The following is a 16,608-nucleotide window of genomic DNA, read 5'->3' as shown; positions in this document are numbered from 1 at the left end:
TTTGAAAAGATTTCTTGACACACGCTAGATTTCGTCTCTATCTATAGAATTGAACCCTAGACACATGGTTCGTTTCATTCAATTTATGAACGTCTGTTGTTTATAATAGAGACCTGCATAACCGGAAGTTTAGGCATTATGAATAATTAAAATAGGCAGGCAAAAAGGCATCATAAATAGCTAAAATAGGCAGGCAAAAGGCATTATAAATAGCTAAAATTCGCAATAAAAGGCAATTACAAAAACATTCACTAGACCCACAACCTTGCACTTTCCACAAAGGGATTTCGACAGCAAGAAAAGCTTTACATAAGTCGAATGCAAATTGAGATTTTCGACTCGATGTTGCAATTACTGTTGGAAGCAAAGAAATCTTCTTCCCAGTAGCCTTGGAAAGTGCATTTTTGTGTTTGGTTGTACTGATATGTTGCGATATCAAATATTTAGCTAGCTACAACAACGTCGCAATGAAAACTGAAAGAAAAATAACCGTTAAAAATAACGTTAGACCCGCACTCATTGTTGCCATGTCAAATAAACACAAGTCATAATTGAAACGCTTACTGTTATACATTTTTGCATGGCAGTACTCATTTTTGCAAAGAGAATATGAACAGTGTTGCCAATTCAGCGGTTTTCCTGCTAGATCTAGCGTTTTTCAGTGTTAGTTTAGCGGATAAAATTTATGAAATTATGTTGCTGATATAGGAATTTAGTGGGTAATTTTAGCACTCACAGCGGCAAAATAATCTAATTTTACATTGACAATATAGCAATTTAGCGGTTTCTGCACGGTCTCATAGCGGATTTTTTAGAATCGAGTTGGCAACACTGATTATATGAACTGACTGAAAGACAATAATTTGCGTCAAGTCACTTTCATTGTAGCGGTTATAGAAATAAATTAAAATATACCTGTAGGCAATTTTTAATAATAAATTAAATAATAGATAAATAATCAAATACAGGCAAAAAAAAAAACATTTATTTTGTAAATTAGACATTTATATTTAAAAAGGCAGGAAAGGGCAACATAGAACTGTGACGTTGCAATCACAAAGGCACAATTCGCACAGATTTACTTTCAAAATGAAGATAGATTTAATACATTTAAAAAGGCATTCTGCCAAAGTTCCGGTCTCTGGTTATAACACTTGGAACTGCATATGAAAGAAGATACCTACGTCTAAGGCTGAACAAGGGCAGAATGAATCGACAAAACGAGGCAGAATATTGAACTATACCCTTTGTAATATCTCCACGTGCGAGAAGTCATCACTGGAGGATGGAAAATAACAGGAACTGTTTCTTTCTACACTGTCAGTTGATTCTTTCGTACCCTTCGTCGTAGGCCTAGGAATTTGGTTCTCGTGTCCTCGGTCTCAAAAGTAATAATTATTTTCAATTGAATTAGTCGCTGAACGTTGGGTATTGTTGATACGGTACTGAAGTAAATAATAAGTGTGATCATATCGAGAAATTGCGTCACCTTAAGTAGGCAACCCAGCGAAGCTTTCATTGGCTAACTGGCTAACAGGCCTCCAGCAGAGACACACCCTGAAAAGTTGTTTTGTGTTTACGTACAGTAGTAAACATTTGGAAAGAGGTGATTGTCCTGTGGACTTTAACACACCTACCATGCGATTTTGCGCCAGATGTTTAAACACGATTTTTACAGGCTTCCTATCAAATGGGCCCAGGCAAATTTGTGAAATTTGTGATAGAAAAGCACGCGTATGACACGTTTTCCCTGCCACTATAGTTACACTAGTTCTCTATGTCCATTCTTATCCTTCTCTTAAGTGTCTCTGTAATTGGAATATAATACATTTGTATTAACAAAAGCCGCCCTAAATAAGGGTTCAATAGATCGGCCTACTAATCATTTCATAAAGAATAATCATTAAAAACAATTGTGTGACAATTTGAAAGAAAAAAAAAACATTGAGATAAATGATACGAAAACATAGGAAATCATTTGCAATAAAAGTTTCTTGGGCACAAATGATTACTAATTATAGTTAAGGATGATTTTAACACATGAGATCCTATGGCATCAATCGTTGCATCAGAAATTTTAAATTGTTTAAGTTGATTTAAAGTTTCTCGTGGAATCGTGCCACGGGCACCGAACATGAGCCCAAAAACTATCCAATGTGTGATGTGGTATTGTGCTCCAAGATGCTGATAACAAGGCTCATTATATGACTTGTTTTTCACGACACATCTCTTGTGGCTGTAGCTCATGCATTTCGAAACGGATTGTGGGATCAAGAATTTGAATGCATTGTTTTAGTTGCGTTTTTATCCTCCAGAGTCCTGAAACGTGTGTTGTTTTATTTTTAAAGTTCAGTATAATTCTACACTTCAAAAAAAAAAAAAAGTCACTGAGAAGGGGAAACATCCTGAAAAAATTCTGCAGATTACAGTTAGGACACATGCAGGTATATTATAGAGTGGATCGAAGGAAGATGCCTAACTTCTTCTTTGGTTAAAAATTTAAGATAGGCCTACTGTTCATTTAGTTTTGAGCTTCATATTGAAATGTCAAAGTATGGAAAGTATTTTGAAACTATATTTTTGGTACAAAACAGAAAACATTAATTACCTTGTTTATAGATACAGGTTTTCTTCTTGCCTGCACTGATCTTTCCCCGGTAATCGGGTAAGATGGCAAAAACAATTAACACGTTTACTGGTATATGTATTTTATCTGAACTTGGTTTGATACATGTATATAACAGAAATGACTCAATCTAAAGCTCATGGACACTTTCTCACTCTTTTATCACTGCTTAGCAACACAGTCATTGCAAATAATTTATTTCCATGTGCAAGACTCGTAAAATCACTACTTTCACACAATGAATTCAGTCCAGTACATTTTTTTGTCATTCTTTTTTAGGAGGCGTTTAAGGGTATGGAAAAGAATCCCGTATGCTTGCGATGCTCTAAAACAGTTCATATCCCCTATTCTGACATGTTCCATCGCAAGTTGAAGACTGTCCTCAGTCCACTGATTTATATCAGAGGACCTTACTTAATTTTTACACATTCCCTGCAATAAAACAAAAAATAAAACTCTTGCAACAAGTTGCCATCTTACCCCGAAAATGTGAGCATCTTCTCCAAGTATCGGGATAAGATGCTTAGTGTTGTGACGCAACCTAAGATGGCGGAACAAGGTCGTGGTTTTCAGTGGAGTCTCCTCTTAATGAAATGTCGGCTGGTGACTCAAAACAACATGAATATTCCGTCTTCGGTATTTTCAGTTTTGAAGAAGTTGTGTAATATCGGTGGATTTCGCTGAGAACTAATACTTATGTGATGTATCAAGAGTCAAGTGTACTAATGAGCAGCAAACTTCAAGGCTGTGTTTGCGAATTCCCGGTACCTGCAAGACAAGAAATCGGAATATGCAGACCTATTTGCAATTCTCTTTGGCTGACATATTTTTCAACACGAAAACACTTTGGATAGTAGCTTTCATGGAACATTCAGAAATAAAATGGGCGGATTTATAAACAAATTGATTACTGTTCGACATCACTTGATAAAAAGAAATGTGATCATTCAAGTACATTAAATAAAACTCATGGTAAATTTAGCTTTGTACCGTATGATACGATAAATACTGAGTTTGTTTTTGTGGACATGCAATTAGTTTGTTCACACTTTTAAATAATAGCTTTTGGAGTATTAACTGGAAGAAACACGAAACAATTATTCAGTCACAGATGAATACTGAATGCATTTTTAGACAGTTGCATTCACCTTGCTGTAATTCCAGTATGTATATATATAAACCGAAACCAGTTTTGGCTTTAGAAAATGCAACAGTACCTCGAGCTTGCAAAAGAAGCCACTAATTTTTATAGTATTTGCAAAATTAGTATTCATGCAAAATAAGTTTGTGGTCTATGATTGCCATCAAAACAAAAGCGAGAAACTGGAAATGAAAACTGTTTGTGTAGCCTATATGAGTTCAGAGTTAAAAAAACTACTTTCTTCAAAATAGGCGTATTTTTTTTGCATTATATTATTTTTTACTTTGTAACTACTAAAACATTTTTTAAATTTAATGTTCAGAGTTGTTTATGTTTCTACATGAAACATCTCTTTCTGTTAATAAGGCGTTTTTGTTTTATTTTGTAAATCATCTCACCTTTCCTCTCAGCTCTTTACATGATCCCCACTCTGGGAACCACTGGTGTTCAGTATTTACTATACTTTTGTACATTGCATACGAAAATCACATTCTAAGAATCTTAAGTCAGAATTTGAGAGTCATTTGCTTTTCATTAATAAACGTCTCTGCGCCTATATTTATATCGACATGTTATTGGAGGAAGTAGCCTAGCTTACTACATACAGATGTTCTTGGTTTCTGCAGAAAAGGGGAACTGTTGCGGAACAATCGACATCACTGGGTTAGAAGCCGAATTGCTGAATGTCTCAAGAAGTCTGGAAAGTTTGTCCTTTATGAAGATGTAGCTACATTGTATTTCATCCACTGGCTCCACCAAACATGCCGACATCATAGCAATTGATAACAACCAAAGATTGGCTTCATAATCGATCCCACTATTAGATTTGAGGGTGCTGAAGTACAACCACAAGAAGTAGATCTGGATAAGAAAAGACATTATGAACCCTGCTTTACTTATCTGGAAGAGAAATACCACATACCCGTTTGTCGCTGAGAAGTAATTGGCTTGCTCTTTGGTGCAAAGGGCACTATCTCAAGATTTTGTATCAGTTTGTTTCATCGTTTCCATATTGATCTTTTGGAACTTCAAGATATATAGCCATTAATGTTTTAAGTCATTCCTTGTTGGTTGTAAATAAACATCTGTACAGTTTGTAACTATACTGTCAAGGATAGTTGCCCCCCTCCAAATTAAATAAAAATCAATAAAAATATAAATAAAAATAAAATGGAAAATAGAATATTCCTGGTCTACAATTAATTTAGGTGCTGTTACCGCTCAGTACCCCATTTTTAAGGGCAGCTATCCTTTTTTTGGGTTACTTCTCTCAAGTGTAATGATATTTGCCCAAATAGACATACGTTATCGAGATTAACAAAATAAATTATGCACTTTGCTGAAAATACTTATATCGAGTACAGACCTGGGGATTAAGTAACATTTCCTCTTGAGAAGGTTTGTAATGGGGAAGTTGAAATTATGCATTAAGAAACAACTGAACATGAACTGCTTGTACTTCACCATCTGATTTCAAAAGTTACCCTACTAATGCACAGTCCAACCTTTGATCTGTTTGTCACTACCAGTAGTAAATAAGTCTAAGTTCAATCCCATTAACCAACATCTCACCGCCTGATGAATATACAATGAGCAATAGATATTTGGATTTATTGTTGTAGACTGCACTGCTCCGTTGATATAGGGGAAAGTCAGTGTTCATCTACTTAGATATAGCACGCGGAGAAGTCCCCTGCAATTGACAAGCGTCATGTTTAGATAGAGTCAAGACCAGATAATAATAATAATAATAATAATAATAATGATGATGATTTATTTTAGCTGGCAGAGTTAAGGCCGTAAGGCCTTCTCTTCCCCTCAACCAGCAAAAAGTTTATATACATATGCATGAACTTACAAAAAATTCAATAATTTGATTAAGTGAGAGTTACATGTATACAAGAGTTATATACGAATTAAACAACAAAATACTATGAACTATTAATTAGACACTGAAATAAACTGTGTAGCAGAATTAAGCTAAAATACATATAATGTTAATATATTTCAAATAATATTAGATAATAGAAAGAGATTATTATGAGACGAGTTTGAAAATACAGCACTATCAGGATGATGTCTAAAGAATGAAGTAACAATGTAATCAGTGATAGTTTAAATCAGTAAGATTGGAGTGAAATGCTAATAAGGTTATCTTTTAAGCTGCTTTTAAAGGTGTTTATTGTCTTGCAGTCCATAATACTTTGTGACAAGGAATTCCATTGACGCGAGGTGGATACTGTAAAAGATGATGAATAACAAGATGTTCTATGAAGAGGTATACTTAGCTTGCCACAGATAAGTGATCTGGTATTTACGTCGTGGTTAGAGTATAGATAGTAGAAAGGAGACGAAAGGTAATTTGATGTTGAGGTGTGCAGAATTCGATAGAGTAAAGACAAAGAGTGTAAAGTTCTGCGTTCTTTAAGTCGGAGCCACGAAAGACTTGCGAAGGACGGTGATATGTGATCATATCGTCGGATGTTGCACACGTATCTGACGCACATATTCTAAGCTCGCTGTAACTTGACTGGCAATTCAGAACTTAGGTCACTTAACAAAACGTCACAATAATCGGAGTGCGGCATTACTAAGGTTTGTACTAGGGTAAGTTTTAGTTGCTGGGGCAAGAAGTTTCTCAAGCGATTCAAACAGTGAATGGAGGAACAGATTTTTTGTATCGTTTCTTTAACTTGAAAATTCCAACTTAGATTATTATCAAAAAAGAAGCCAAGATTTTTTACGACAGATTAATAAGGGATTAGCGTGTTAAGATAACAACTGAAAGATTACTGTTATTAAGGGAGTTAACTAAACGCTTATGTCCAATAATTATAGCTTGAGTCTTACTTGGGTTAAGTGCGAGTCCGAAATTGGCCGTCCAAGTGGAGACAGTGGCTAGGTCACAATTTAACTTGTCAATCGATTCATTGATCGTATTGGGTCTGGAATGTATGTAAAGTTGTAGGTCGTCGGCATAGAGGTGATATCGGCAATACTGTAAGTTCTTTGATACGTCATTAATGTAGATAGAGAAGAGTAGTGGTCCTAATACGGATCCCTGCGGCACTCCCGCCTTTGTGCATCGCCATTGGGAGAATTAATTATCAAGTGAAACACACTGTTGGCGGTCCCGTAGGTAGGAGTCCATCCAGCTCAAGGTATTGTTTGACAGGTGTCTTCATCTTTGCAAGAAGCAAGTCGATATCAACAGAACTAAAGGCAGTGCTGAAATCGAGAAGAGTTAGTGCCGTTACTTCACCCCTATCTATAGCTTCACGGATGTCCTCAGTCACTTTAAGAAGGGCTGTAGTAGTGCTGTGTCCATGCCTAAAACCCGATTCATAGTCATCAAGGAGTTTGTGTTCGTTGAGATAGTTCGTAAGTTGTCCGTGTACAATATGTTCTAATGCTTTTGAAAGAGTGGGAAGAATTGATATCGGTCTGTATTGGTTTACTGTAGAAGGTGTGTTAGATTTGGGTAAAGTTTTCATTAATGCCATTTTCCAGAGTGAGGGGTAGGACCCAGTCATAATAGATGCATTGAATATATGGGTGACGATCGGCAGGATCACATCTATTATTTTATACAGGAGAGTGATATTTATATTGTCTATACCTTGGGCTTTAGATTTCATACGTCGCAGCGTCTTCATTACGTCAGTCGGGTTAATGTATTTAAAGAAGAATTTATCCCACACAGGTTGGGGGTAAGATCTGAGAAATTCAAGAGTCTCTTGTTTATGTAATGGTTCAGGTGGAGCAGTGACGAAATGTTCATTTAGACTATTGAGTGACAAGTTGATGTTATCTACCCGAGGCTTTGCTTTTGTTAGACCCAGGTTATTAAGGTTATGCCACAATTCTTTCGCACTGACCGAAGGTAGAATAAGGGAATGTGCATGGCGTAATTTAGCATTTCTTACTGCTTGATTACATTTATTTCTTAAAACTTTGTAAGTATTAAAAGTCCATGTATTGTGGGTCCCCATCACCACGGCATGGCGCGTCCTCAGGATGCGGATAGAAGAGACGGCCTCCAGATATGGAGGGTAGCTGCGAATATATTGAATAAGCAGTCGTGGACAGCCGATAAGGGGTGGTCCTCCAGCTTGGGGGTTGGGCGAAGGGCTAACAACCCATCACCGTAAAAAAACAGCTTGTTACGAATTCCTACAATAAGCCTGGGAATAGGACGATTAGGGAAAACACGGGAATTTTACTGGAAGCAAGTCAAGCGATCGGTTTGGAAGTAAATCTCGAAAAGACAAAGTATATGATTATGTCTCGTGACCAGAATATTGTACGAAATGGAAATATAAAAATTGGAGATTTATCCTTCGAAGGGGTGGAAAAATTCAAATATCTTGGAGCAACAGTAACAAATATAAATGACACTCCGGAGGAAATTAAACGCAGAATAAATGTGGGAAATGCGTGTTATTATTCGGTTGAGAAGCTTTTATCATCTAGTCTGCTATCAAAAAATCTGAAAGTTAGAATTTATAAAATAGTTATATTACCAGTTGTTCTGTATGGTTGTGAAACTTGGACTCTCACTCTGAGAGAGGAACATAGGTTAAGGGTGTTTGAGAATAAGGTGCTTAGGAAAATATTTGGGGCTAAGCGGGATGAAGTTACAGGAGAATGGAGAAAGTTACACAACGCAGAACTGCACGTATTGTATTCTTCACCTGACATAATTAGGAACATTAAATCCAGACGTTTGAGATGGGCAGGGCATGTAGCACATATGGGCGAATCCAGAAATGCATATAGAGTGTTAGTTGGGAGACCGGAGGAAAAAAGACCTTTGGCGAGGCCGAGACGTAGATGGGAGGATAATATTAAAATGGATTTGAGGGAGGTGGGATATGATGATAGAGACTGGATTAATCTTGCACAGGATAGGGACCGATGGCGGCAATGAACCTTCGGGTTCCTTAAAAGCCATTTGTAAGTAAGTAAGTATTAAAAGTATTATGTAGTGTAGTCTGGTAGAGATGAAAGTCGAGGAATATTATAGACAGGAAAACATCATCATACGGGAATGGGTATTTAAGAGTTGTTAATTCATTATGAAATGTGAATATCATACAACATTAATACAAATTAATTTTAATTCCTAGAATATATTTATATCTATAAAATACAATAATAAATAAATAAGCAAGCTAAGCAAACAAACAAATACATACATAAGTAAATGTATTAATAAGTAAATAAACAAGTCACGCAAATAAGTGAATAAATAAATATATATAATAAGTAAGGAAGCCAAGCAAACGAATTAATAAATAAATACCTAATTACATAAGTAAATAAGTAAATGATTGAATGAATAAACGAATAAGTAAATAAAAATTACTTTAAACTCTCCAGCAATATCCTTAATATTTGCGCCATTTTCAAGGCTTAAATAATATTTACTTTGTAAAAAAATACTTAGACGTGAACGTGTTTGTGACATGATGCCTTACCGATATACGAGGGCTTGGATTCCCGTCACAACAATAGACCACGTTGTACTGTTTTTGCTTTCTTTAGACTCTTTAAATCGGCGAAGCAGTGTATAGAATTTCGGAAGGAAGATTTTTACTCGTGTTAAAAACGATGCCTACATATATTTTCTGAAGTCTATAATGTTATTGTCACTCCGAACAGTGTATTGGATTTCGGAAGGAAGATTTTTACCCACGTTAAAAACGATGCCTACATATATTTCCTAAAATCCATAATGTTAGTCTCACTCTGAACAAACTCCGAATGTATAAGCGAATCAAATCCGACCAAATTTGTAATATTTACCGCTCTAATTCGTGATACTATGCATTATTTTTAATTGCACCTGCAGACCAAAATATCCACTTACGAAATTTTTCCAACTGCAATTTCAGGCAATTAGAGACCGCGGAATAAACGACGGCATCAGATGTACAGTAGTGGCAGAAAAAAAAACCGGACCGACCCTTGTAGATGATAAAAAGAATCCTGTGCTGTGTATTATGTCAAACTGGTAATGTCAATATGGATAGTGAAGCCAGAGATATGTACTGCTATTTAATGTAAAAATACACAGTTATCTTTGTCGAATAGAGGTAGAAATGTAATATTGATGCCAGATGAAAATAAAACTCTCAAAGTTTTTTCGTCTAAGTTTGAGGCACTGAAGGAAACAAAAGACGGTAAGAATCGAACAAATGCAATAAATTTCGTTGTTACAATTAATTATACAAGATGGATATGTTTTATGACTAGCAAAATTTGAATCTGTGACTTGAAATCAGCTACAAGGGTCGGTTCGGTTTTTTTTGCCACTACTGTACCTACTTACTGGAAGATAAATAATTTTAAGATCCGATGTTTTAATGGTTTGCAGATGTATGTTGTTCCATTTCTTCTGATTATCCTTGAGATCAGCTATTTTTGTGATAACAGAATTGTTACGTTATCTGTAATCTCAGTTCAGTTTTTATCACATAAAACATAACTAGTTGTATTCTGATGTAATATGTGATTATGCAATGTAGAAGACAAAACATATAAGGTTACTCAAAAGTTAATTCAAGCTTTAACTTTATGAAAACTATAATATTTAAGAGGGGAAAAACTATAACAGCATTGATTGTGCCACGTAAACATCGGGGTTTAGTGTACAATTATTATAAAACGTTGTGAGCATATCCGCTGTTCTCCTATTCGATCGTACTTCTGCGACATCATGCACAACATTTTGCATACAGTGTCGCGGAATATTCGTAATTTCTTGCGAAATTGCATTCGTTTGTTGCTGTAAGTTGTGTGTTGTACGAAAACTCATTTTCTAAGGCAACCCCACGATCGAAAGTCGACTGTATTGAGATCTGGCGATCGTGGGGGCCAGATTATTTCAAAGTGCCTGCTGGTGTTATGGTCATTAACCATTTTTCTAATTGTTTTGAAAGGGTGTAATTGTGGGGTGGCGCGCCATGATCAATGAAGATCATGTTTTCAGCTAGTGATACCTGTCTGGGAATTCAAAGTTTATGTGGCGTAACACTTTCCGTTTACTGTACAATCTGTATTATTCCAATATTATCTTCTTCGAAGAAATATGGGTCTGTGTTGAATTGTATAGTGAAGCCACATGACACAGAAATTTTCAAAACTTGAAGGTTTCCTTGAATTAGGACTTGGAGATCATATTCAGACCAAATTATACTTTGCGTTTATTTATTTATTTATTTATTTATTGCTAATAATTGTAACAAAATATAATGTATACAGAAAAACTTTAGCTCGCCCCTGAAAGAGTAGAACTCGTGCTCAGGGGCGGATTCCTGAATTTAAATTAAGAAGTATACAATACAATTTGTCTTATGTCTACTACACAATAAGACTATATACATTTAAATTTACAATATTTCTTTATTAATAAAATCCATACATAACTTTTTTAATTTAATACTAGAACAATTAGAATTTACAAAATTAGGATATTTAAATATAAATTTGTTATGTATTCTTGGACCTAAATTACTACTATGATTAAATACTGTAGCAGTGTTGCATTTTGGTTGAAACAATTTTAAAGAATTCATACCTTTCGTTTCATAACTATGAGAATACAATTCAAAATTATTTCGATTTTTATGTATGAATTTCATTAATACATTATAATAAATTTGTCTTATTTTAAGAACATTAAAGTCTAAAAACAATTTTTGAGATGGAAAATCAATAGGTTTATGAAGACATATTTTAATTATTTTCTTCTGTAATAAATAAAGTGGATTAAAATTGGATTTAAATAAGCTACCCCATCCTATAATTCCATACATAATTACCGATTGAAATAAAGTTAAGTATATTGTGCGCAATAAACTTATTGACAAGGAATTCCTCAATAAAACAAAATAATATATTATTTTACGTAATTTATTACAAAGATAATAATTATAATAGTTAATTATTAATGTGTTGGTTTCATTTTAAATTATCGTCGAAAATTATGCCTAAATACATACTGTAACTTCTGAGGACTCCTTAATAATCGGACAACAATCAGAATTATGTAATTTAATACTTAATATAGATGTTAATTAGTTAAAGAGGTAAATACTGTTATACTTCGTCTACCCAGAAAACTTTGTCTAGTTAATGAATATTAATTTGAATGTCTGTTATCATAAGGTGAAATTATACCTTATCGGATTGCTACTTCCTTTCACTGATTTTAGTTTATATACTGTAGATACCATAATATTTTCTTAGAATTCTCCGAACTATGCTGTAGCTTATCTGAAAATTTTTTGATAGCCTACCTTATTGGAACTATTAATTCCATAATAATTATTTCTACTTACTTCATTATTTGTCTGAAACATCTCAGTAGCAACGACATCATAGATTTTCCTGGTGCCTTCTTATCAGTAACAGAACCAGCTTCCTAAACATCATGTTCTAATTCTTATAATTGCAAACGGAACATGGCTCTTCTCTTAAATTGTTACATACTCTAGATTTTCTCAGATCTTGAGAAAGTTTCCCACTGGTATGTTACTAGCGTTAGACAAACTCTATTAATAAATTTATTGTTTAAAACTTGAAAATTCTTGTAATGGTAGTACAGTACGATTATTTAGTCCTGACAGTCGCCGGCAATGTGCTCCTGGGTCAGGCGAGTCCATTTAGTTACGCCAAGGGGTGTTTGGTTTATTTACACGCTTGCCTTCGGAGCGATCGGATGTCATGCGTGCGGTATAGCGGTATGTTTCTAGTACAGTTAAGCTGTACTGCATTCCTTTACCGACCGCTCGCCCTTATCTCTACTCCGGAGCTCTCCTCACTACTCTATTACTTCCCCTCTTTCGCGTCACCGAGCTGTAGGACTAAATAATCGGTCTGTACCATGGAATGTCAATAAATACAATACAATACAATACAAAATATTTCTTGAAAAAATATGAGGTAGGGCTTCAGGCATGTGAAGCCCTTCCCTGCCTACGCCACTGATTAGGATATACTGCACTTAGTTATATCCGCATATTAATTTTTATTAAATATATTTTTCATATTTTTACTAAAGTATGCCTACATTTATTTTTAAAATCATATCTTTCTTTTAGTGATTGTAAGATATATATATTTTTTGTTGGTTATTTAATGACGCTGTATCAACTACGAGGTTATTTAGCGTCGATGAGATTGGTGATAGCGAAATGGTATTTGGCGAGATGAGACCGAGGATTCGCCATAGATTACCTGGCATTCACCTTATGGCTGGGGAAAACCTCGGAAAAACCCAACCAGTTAATCAGCCCAAGCGGAGATCGAACCCACGCCCGAGCGTAACTTCATACCGGCAAGCAAGCGCTTTAACCGACTGAGCCACGCCAGTGGCTAAGATATTATTGAAAACATTTTTATAAACTGAGGGTTTTTATTTCTCTTGTCTAAGAATATTCCACTTCCAGTAACAAACAATGTTGTCAAACATTGTAATAAAATTTCCTTAGGTTAGTGCTGTATTTAAATTATAGAATTTAAACATTCATTAATGTATTGGCGAGGGGGAAGGGCCCTGGCAAATGTTTGAGGGGTAGGCCACAATTTCTTTGTGCGGCCCTGAAATATCCTGCTGCAATACAAATACTGTATGCATTTGCAGATAGTTCTCATCTATTATTTGTAAGAAAACAATTGAAATTGTAGAGTGAAGAAACATCATGATCTAATCCGCCCCTGAGCACGAGTTCTACTCTTTCAGGGGCGAGCTAAAGTTTCTCTGTATATTTTAGTAGTAGTAGTAGTAATAGTATTTATTTATTTATTTAACCTGGTAGAGATAAGGCCGTCAGGCCGTCTCTGCCTCTCTACCAGGAGATTTTATATTTTATGTTACAATTATTAGCAAAATAATAAATAAATAAATTCTTATAATTGCAAACGGAACATGGCTCTTCTCTTAAATTGTTACATACTCTAGATTTTCTCAGATCTTGAGAGAGCTGATAAATGCTAGACATCGTGTACGACATGCTTTGGCGACATCGTTAAAAACTTTAAATTGGGAGATTCATGAGGAAGTACATTGTGTATCATCGGATGGTTCTTTCAGACGGGCAGACATTATTGCTATTAACGGACGCTTAAAACGGGCTCTTGTTCTTGACCCTATTATCCGTTTCGAAAGAAACCTAAATCAAGCCACCGAAGTTGATATTGAGAAGAAGTCCATATATGAACCTTGTCTGCCTTATCTTTCTCAAAAGTACAAACATTGATCTGTCATTGGTTTGCTGTTTGGCAGTTAGAGGTTCTATTTCCAAATTCACATGGAATTATCTTAAGGAACTTCACATTCCTTTTGATTATGTAATGTCTGTCCTTATAAATATTATCAAGGATTCTCTTCAAATATTACATCATCATCTCTATTTCAGTTAATCCACTTATATTTGCCTTCAACAATATTTCTTTTTTCTTTAATGTATCACATCACATTATATTGTACATGTTTATTGTATTCAGTACCCTTGTGGTCACTGAAATCCTTTGAGCTGATGTCTATAATTTAGAAAATATATTAAAGATGTAATTCAACATGACTCTTGTCGTATTTTTATATCATCGTATGTATAATTTTATTAATGTGTGGTGCTGCTTCAATACAAATATTTGGATTTGCACGTAATCCGCATCTTTACTTATGTGTAAGAAAACAGTACAAGTTGCAGAGTGAAGAATGTCGGAATTGCAGATGTAATTGAACATCACTCTCTTCCTATTTTTATCTTATCAAGCCTATAGTTTATTTGCTCTCATAATCTAGTCTCAGAGTCTGACTTACATTTGATCCTTGCGTATGGCGTGTTTCATATGTGTGGTGTTAGTATCTTCTGCACGCAAAGCTAGAACAAAGGTTCATTTATAGTTTACGGTTGAACGGGTTGTTTTCCACGTCCTGTTGTGAGTGCGGGATTAGAAGTGCATGTGGAACTGTCAAAATGTGTTTACAACTAAATTGCTTGGTGTGAACTGTGATATGCTGCTTCACTGATGTGGCTTGTGGTATGTAAAGCTCTATTCTTTTCTAATCTTTCTACATTGTTTTATCTATATGGCAGTTAAGGTTTAAGTTTATTTGGGGAAAGAGTTTAGATTAATAACCTTTTAGGGACGAATTCATTTGTAAGCTGTATTGTCCTTTGATGTAGGGAAGCGTACGGAAAAGAAAGGAGTAGCAAATAGTTTTATTATTTGATCTAAATGAGTGGTGACTTTTTTAGAATAGATGTAGATTGGACTTCACCTTCACTGGTCCGGAAGAAGGAAACCGCAGCATTTCGAAGAAAGGCTCGAACTTCGTTTTTACGTGTTTAAAAACTGGGGTGAGAAGAGGTTTCTATTTGATAGGGGTCAGTCAATGAGATTTAGCTGTTCGTAACGAAAGAAGATTGAATGTATCTTCATCTTTGGGTGATAAAATGGGGTGAGAAAGGGTTTTGCTTGTTGGAGCTCAGTCAAGCCGATTTAGCTGTTTGTAACGAAAAATTAAACCACGACGTTTCGAAGATTGACTGTAGATTAATTGTTTGTAACGAAAAATTAAATCACGATGTTTCGAAGATTGACTGTAGATTAATTGTTTGTAACGAAAAATTAAACCACGACGTTTCGAAGATTGACTGTAGATTAATTGTTTGTAACGAAAAATTAAACCACGACGTTTCGAAGATTGACTGTAGATTGTTTGTAACGAAAAATTAAACCACGACGTTTCGAAGATTGACTGTAGATTAACTGTTTGTAACGAAATATTAAACCACAACTTTTCGAAGATTGAATGCATCTTCGTCTTTGAGCGATAAAATGCGGTGAGAAAGGATTCTGCTGGTTGCAGCTCAGTCAGGCCGATTTAGCTGTTTGTAAAGAAAAAGTAAACCACAACGTTTCGAAGATTGAATGCATCTTCGTCTTTGGGTGATAAAATGGGGTGAGAAAGGATTCTACTTGTTGGAGCTCAGTCAAGCCGATTTAGCTGTTCGTAACGGAAAAGTAAACCACAACGTTACGGAGATTGACTCTATTTTCGTCTTTACGTGATATAAAAAATATGGTGATGATTTCCTACTCGTTGGGGGCCAGTAAAGCAGATTTATTTAGATGTTTGCAAAGATCCATGTTTGGTTCCACTTACAGTTGCGAACATTTTTTTTTTTTTTTCAAAATTGAAACTTGGAAAATCAAAACAAAGATCGCGGCTGAAAGATGAAAGTTTACTCGCTATCTTGAGATTGGCTACTTTTGACATAAACTTAGAATTCTGTGGCACCTTGAAAGTTATAGTACAGTAAATATGAAGTTTGTGATGGCTGCACGCCATTGACGTCAGAGCGGGCCCTCAACACTACCCACAACCATGCGACATCATGTGAATTGCTGGTTGCATTGCCTGATGTCACCGTGAGTTCAGTTCTGCCGATGACTGGTGTAAGGAGTCATGGTAAACCATTGTTTCGCCTTTAATGTAGACTTTGCTGTTGCCGTGGTGATGTCTGTAAACAGTGCAAAGTTTATGTGAACACAGAACCCTGTTTACAGCGTTCATTGCGTTAGCCAGCAGTCGAACTCAGGTCCAGTGCCACTGTTATCTCAGTTTAAACACATTTTCCTTTGCTGAATGAAGTTAAGTTTACAGTGAGCATTACTTGCTACTGTTGTAGTTGATTATGGAAAGGTTTGCATTGAGAGAACTAGCTGATAAGGATTTCATGTTGGGAATCTTCAAACAGCTACTATATCTCCACACCCATTGAAAATTGGAGACATTTTATATGAGAGTCTTTGCTCAGAATAA

The 16,608-nt window shown here is 35.3% G+C and overlaps 1 protein-coding gene across 2 annotated transcripts in view; it reads left to right on the top strand.

Annotated features, from left to right (window-relative positions):
• The window catches only part of clu (clustered mitochondria protein homolog), a 238,153-nt gene that overhangs the window by 66,826 nt on the left and 154,719 nt on the right, over positions 1-16,608 (top strand). Inside the window, exon 1 of one of the 2 annotated variants that reach the window (XM_069828091.1) lies at positions 14,613-14,819. The exons of the other annotated variant lie outside the window; for it this stretch is intronic. The gene's annotated coding sequence lies outside the window, so the exon portion shown is untranslated. Of the gene's footprint in view, positions 1-14,612; positions 14,820-16,608 lie in introns of those variants that run through there. 2 annotated transcript variants of the gene reach the window in all.

Source organism: Periplaneta americana, chromosome 6 (genome assembly GCF_040183065.1).
Source record: "Periplaneta americana isolate PAMFEO1 chromosome 6, P.americana_PAMFEO1_priV1, whole genome shotgun sequence".
Lineage (NCBI taxonomy): Eukaryota > Metazoa > Arthropoda > Insecta > Blattodea > Blattidae > Periplaneta > Periplaneta americana.
Note: the sequence above shows the minus strand (reverse complement) of the source record. Positions and strands in the feature narration are given on the sequence as shown.